Here is a 6,498-nt window from a genome sequence, read left to right on the forward strand (position 1 = left end):
GGCTCGGTGAGCTGTGATTGTGTGTGTGTTCGTGTGTATTATTGCGGACCTGTTCGTGCCAGAATGGCCTGCTGAGAAGAAATGAATTCTTGCTTGTGGTGTGTCTGTATAGGCGTTTTCTGTGCAGTGACTCAGTATGTGTTCTTGGTCTGTCCTCCTTGTTTTTCCATGCCGTCTCTCTGTTTGTCCATTGCCTGTGACCGCGTTCACGCAGCCCTGCACGGTTGCCGTGATGTAGGTTTGTTTGCGGGTTTGCGTGTCGGATGGATCTGGGGGTGCATAGACTGAGGATCGACAGTGGATGGGAGAAGGTGTGGCAGGAAAGTCGTCTGCGTGAAAACGCGCATACGTGCAGACGAGGAAACGCATATTCAGGCTTCGACCACCACCCATAAAAATACGCCAAAGAAAAGAACAGTCAATGGGCCCTTTTTGCTTCAATTCGAGGGAAAGAGAGAGGGGGACAGGAGAACTGTATGCAGACGAGCGAGTCTCGCGTGTTTTTCCGATGTCGTCTTCGATTCCCGCATCCTTTATATGATATCATGATTATTATTACATAGCTTTTTTTTTCTTTCGTTCTGCGGGTGTGTTAGAGAGAGAGAGAGCTTGAGTATGTGTGGCAGATGCGTGTGGTGCCCCGCGTGTGTGTCTGCGTGATAAAAGACGTTGTGCTTTGTCAGTCCATGGGTCACACTCACTGCCCAAGAGAAGTGTAACCGCTGCTGCTTTTATTTTTCCTCCTCTTCGTTCTTTTCGCGACTCCTCGTGTCCCCTTCATCGCCAAATACCCCCTACCCGTCTTTTGTTCAACTCACGTGCAACGCGTGTGTATTTCAGAAGAGTATCGTCTCCGTCTCTCTTCCTGCTCCTGACATGACCCAATCTTTTTTTTCCTCCTTGTGCCCTCAGCCATCGCACCTCCCTTCTTCCAGTTGTGTGGCACCGCATGGCTTCCTCTCACACTCTGCCTTTTCGTCTCGGAAAGCTTCCGTTGACGCCGTTTTTTTTTTCCCCTTTCGCCCTCTGTGGTTTTTTTTTTGTTCGTTTCTCTCTCCAATTCGCCATTTTCGTATTTTGTGTTCTGCGTGTGCGACGCTTGCTTCTGCTCGGCTGCGCGGATTTCGTATTCGTTCGTCTCTCTCTCCGCGCACTTTTCTTCTGCAGCCTCTTACCCATGCCGATGCCTCGAATTCATGACAAAAGAGGCAAAGAATGATTCTAGCACAAGGAAGAGGAAAAAGGAAAATACGCGTGGGAGGAAAAGAGGGTGGAAGTGGTGATCCTGAACAAGGAGTTGAACTACGGCAGCACCGCGGCATGCAGTGCAGCGGCATACGGTGGATGTGCTTTGCGTTGGGAATCAACCCTCTCCGCGTGGATATGCGTGTATGTGTCTGGCTCGACTGCTTTTCATTTTTTTTTTGTCTTTACAACCAAAAGCCTTTGTTGTGCCGATACATGGGCTACTGTTAACACGAGCATTGTTGTTTGGGCTGGAGATGGCGATAGACGCTCAGGTAGAGACGGAGGGCAGTGAGCGTGCGACACGCTTCGGCTGCCTTGGCATGGCTTTACCTCGATGAAGAACCTCCTTTTTTTTGCCCTCTCTCCTGTTTTTCAACATGGTCCTCTTTGGTTTAGATAAGCGCATGTGTGCGTTGGCTTATGGGTGGGTTCTCAAGAGCTCGCCTTTTTCCCCCTCTTGTTACACCCTCGTGTCTTTTATCGTGTTTGTTTTGTGCTTGCTGTCTTTCGGTTCCAATGGTTCATGCTGGTGTGTTTCCCTCTTCTCTGTTTTTTTTTTTTCTTGCCGATGGCGATGACGGCGTTTTGTGCGTACGCTTCCAGGACTGCTCTCCCCATTTCTCTTCCAAGCCGACACGAAACCCGCTCGACTATCTCCGCTCGTCTCGGTTTCTCTTCCATGTACCCCTGCTTCTCCCCCTTTTTCCATGTCTTCAAAAGCCCTGATCAGCGAACCAAATCAAGACAAAACACGTGATATGATTGGCTTCATTGCTGGCTTTCTCTTCCTTCGTTTTCGGGGGAGGTCGCACCCGTCAACGGCTTCTTTTTTTTTTCGTTGCTTTTCTGGTTTTGGATGTGAAGAAGAATGCCATCTTGTGCGTTTCGTCTTTCCCTATCCTCCCTTCTCTACGTTCGCCTCACTTGTCGTTCTTCTCGCCGATCCTTCTCGCACGCTCTCGTCGACTCTGCACACTGCGCAGCAAGTTAATGAAAAGAACGGAGACGATACTTGGAGCAGCTAGCCGCCTCCTTTTTCCATTGACGCGCGCAAAGACTCGCCCCCCTCCACCTCGCTAGCGCACATCCACAGACACACACGCGCAAGCCATATCACAAAAAGGGAAAACAGCAGTAGCAGAGGGACTGCAGAGGGTCCGAGAGGACTAAGAGCGGAAGGAAAGGCGGCTGAGAGTCAAGTGGGGGGGGGGGATGCGTCGGACATAAGCGAAAAAGAAGCCACGCAAGTATCGCAGATCTTGTTTCACGCGCCATGAACCAGTGCGGCAATGAGTATTATTATGACGGTATGCAAGGACGGACATCTTTTTCCTTTGCGGAATGATATGCAGGATAGAAAAGGCGTTCATTTTCTAAGAAACACACCGACGAAAAAAAATGGTGCGAATTCCATCAAGCGTCAACACGATTTCCACCGCGATCTCCATCAAGCCGAAGCGTACCCGCGCCCGTCCGTACATGCAGACACGTACACGCCCGCAAACGCATAGAGACGAGGATAGGACGGGATGAACGCAAGAAGTGACGCGAATAGGGTATCTCCCTGCATGCAGTGTTTGCGCTGCTGTTCCCCTTCTTTTTGCTCTTTGCTCTTCGGTTATGGTGGCAGTTGCCTGTCTCCCCCGAATCTTCTTTCGCTTCCCGGGAGGTGTGCGTGTGTGTGTGTGTGTGCTTTCCGTCTTTCGTGGAGGGGCGGGGCGGGTGAAATTTCATGCATCTGTCCGCCTGCTTGTTTTTAGCTCGAGGGCGTTTGTGAAGGGCAACGGATACCTCGAAAACGTCAAACGGCACTACACTGCGAGTAGGACGTACGAAGGGAACCAGGATACGTCAGAGAACCTTGACGAAACAAAGGCTCCGTTAACCTCCCTTTTTCTTTGTAATTCTTTGGCTGTGTGCGTTTTGTCGTGGTGCCCTTTTGCGTTAAGAGAGAGTCGCGGCCATCCAAGTCATCGTTGAAACACAGGTCCTCTTCTCTCTTCTGCATTCGTTTTGACTTTCTCTTTTTTTTTGGTATTCCGACTTCTTTTCGCTCGCGACGCCCAAGACGCAGCGGTTTACTTGGATTTCATCGCTTGCGTGTTCCCTCTTGTTGCCTTTTCCCGCCTCCGAGAGAACGAACGTCTGTTTTTTTTTATCCCCCCCCCCTATCACGAATGCGGTTTCGATTACCACTCCTCCGTCTCTTCACATCTCTTCCACCTCTTCACTTTTCTTTCCCTTTTTTTCCTTTCAGTCTCGCCCGCAGCCCACTCCCTTCTTTACTCTTGCTGCGCACCGCGGAACACACACTGCACGCAAACACGGGCATGCCCTTTTTTTTTCTTCTGGAGAAATACGGAGGGGGCCAAGGGTACAAACGCACTGATCATGTCTACACTCTTGGTGGCTCAGCCGCTGATCCCACACGTCCTACCCAGTTTGTTGATCCCTTCTACGTTCTTTTCGTGTGTGTGTGTGTTTTCAGCGCGCTGAATCTCTTGTGTTCGCATGCGGCATACTTTGTGTCTTCAAAGTCCCCGAAGGCTTATCCTTCTCATGTGTTCGTTCTGATTTATCTGCTGGGGCCTGTGGACGTTCTCGATTTCGTTTATATCTCTCCCGTCCACACGGGGCTCACCATGATGGTGACCGATATTCCAACGAAAAAAAAAAGACAAGTATCGTCCATCTCTGTCTCTTCCTTTTTTATTACTCACTTCGTTGTTTTCGCACATGTAACTTTTTTTTTTCGGCTTCGTTCCGTTCTCCGCCTCGTTGGCAGCCGCGCTACTTTGGTATGAGTGTCTACCGCCCATCAAATGGAGCGGCTCACATGTTCTACCTTTTTGTTGTTTCACATACACGCGTGGCCTGACTTGCTTGCTTTTTTTTTGTTTTCTTCTTTTCTGTTGAGTGTGTGTGATCAGCTTTCTCTTGCTGTATTGCTGCTGGGCCCCGTTGGTCAAATAAACTGCCCACTTTTTTCTCTTTAGGGCGCAGGGCTGGGGAAAGGCTGAGACTTCCTTGTTATCCCCTGCAACCTTGCCGTTTTTTGCCACCATCGCCGCTGTCCAGCTTTGTGTGCGTTTTCTTTTTTTTTCTGCCCTCTAGCCTCCCCCTTCTCTGTCTCACTCAATATCGAAACAGATCGAACAGAGAGAGAATCCAGAGAACAGGAAAGAGACCCTTCGCACACGTGTGACCGATCTAATCCTTCTGTTCCCAGAGGCCTTCCTGCTGATCTTGCCTGCACTGCTGCTTATAGCAGCCTCTTTTTGTTGTTGTTCTCCTTGTTGTTTTCCTTTGCGTTGTGGCGATTACGGCTGCACTTGATCTTTCATATTTTCCGTTGCTGTGCTTTGCCTGTGCTCTCCCGCGTCACACTTCTCGTGTTGCCATCTCTCTCTTCTTTGTTTGTTTCTTCTTCGTGTTAGACGCTCTCTCCTCTTTCGCGCCTCCTCCAACCCTCCACCACCGCCACACCCTTTTTTTTGGGGGGGGGGTGGAAGGGAGGGAAGGGAGGGGAGGAGAGTGTCTTACCTGATGTGTCTCACACCGCATGTGTTTTTGTTTGTTTTGGTCTCTCGTGCGCTCATCTTTGTAGGTCTCGGTCTTTTGCCCGCAGGATACAAAAACGAGAGAGCCCCCCTCCCCCTTCACCACCCCCCTCTATCCCAAACGCAAACTAACACGCACACTCAATGAAACAAAAAGGGACATACCTGCTTGCATATTTTATGTTTTTTTTTTTCGCGTTTTTGATTTGCTTTCCTCTGCCTTCTGCTTCCTTCTCTCCTACCCCTTTCATAATGTACAGATTCTCCTCCTTCCTCTTGCCACACCCCCTTCCCAAGTTGGACTGTAGCTCTTGAATGGCGGTTCTTGCGTTGAGATGCCTATTTTTACTCTTCCTTTGTCTTCTTAATTCGAACCCTCTCCCTTTTTCTCTCTCATGCTCAACTGTACTCTGTCGGAGCAGGTAAAGACACGGATGAGCTTGGAAGTGGACCACGAGCTTATGAGGTCACTTGATGAGAAGGCTATGCACGCCCTTCTATCAACTGCCTCCTCTCTGCGTCCTTTTTGCCATTTGGCTGCTTCCTCCACACCGGTCGAAAGAAGGAAAGAAAAACAATCAACTGTTCCACACACACCTCCTTTCACGCCCCTCACTCTCTCAGTTTTATTATTATAACTCTTTGCACACCTGCCCACCCAAGAAGCTCTTGTGTTCGCCTGTGTGTGATGCTGGGTGTCATTCAACGCTCTCTCACACTTCTTGATGGGTTTACGGAGTAGAAAAACATCAACAGCACGCACAACACAGTCGTTTTCATTCGGTCGCCTTTCGGTCTGTCCTTCGCGAGAGGATGGACCTTTTGCGGGCGGCGGAGTCTTTCGTCCACGGTCGTGTGATGAAATCATTCATCGCACGACTGCGTATGTGGACGCGTTGAAACAACCGCGTTCCGTCAGTCAGCGAATCCGCAGTCGATGCCTTCGTCGCTTTTCCTCTTCATCTCACCTGACCGCAACGTTGACCCCCCTCTGAACGCCTCTCGCATCCTGATTTTTTTTCTCTCTCCTTTTCTCTCACTGTTTGTCTTGACTGTGATGGGGTGTGCACGCTCTTGTGTTTAAGCATGTGCCGTCTCCCCTCTAACCTCGGTCTCAGTCGCAAGACACCTTCAGGGGCTTTTGAAACGAGAGAACAGAGCATGCACACTCCTCTCGCCCACGCTGTTGCGGTGCTTGTGGTTTTACTTTGTTCCGGCTCTTACAAACCTCTTTTCCGTGCGCTAAACGTCGCGTTTCCATCGTCAAGGTGAATACCTTCGTCAACGTTAACGTTGTTTGTCTCCCATTTTCAAGCGTAGCTCAAACAGCTCTATAGGGGAACTGATGCTATCATCTCTGTCAGCGCGTCCATTCTCTGCCATAGAGCATGAGTTCAAGCGCCACCCTACCCTCCCCGTGACCCTGTTACGTGTCCCGTCGCGTGGTGCGACGCAGCACTGCCCACGCGCATTACCGCAATGCCCCAAGACAGTGATCCGCGCGCGGCCTCTCTCTCATGCTGTGCACCCACTCATCCCCCGCTCCGCAGGTCGCCTCACGGCCGCTCCAACTTTGCCGGTCGCCACCCGGTGCATCCCCGCACCAGCAAGGCAGTGTGAGGGCCGGGCGAGAGATGCGCTCCAGCCACGCTGGCACGCTGCCTAATCATATGGATGGCGCAGACGTGTG

Source organism: Leishmania donovani, chromosome 35 (genome assembly GCF_000227135.1).
Source record: "Leishmania donovani BPK282A1 complete genome, chromosome 35".
Lineage (NCBI taxonomy): Eukaryota > Euglenozoa > Kinetoplastea > Trypanosomatida > Trypanosomatidae > Leishmania > Leishmania donovani.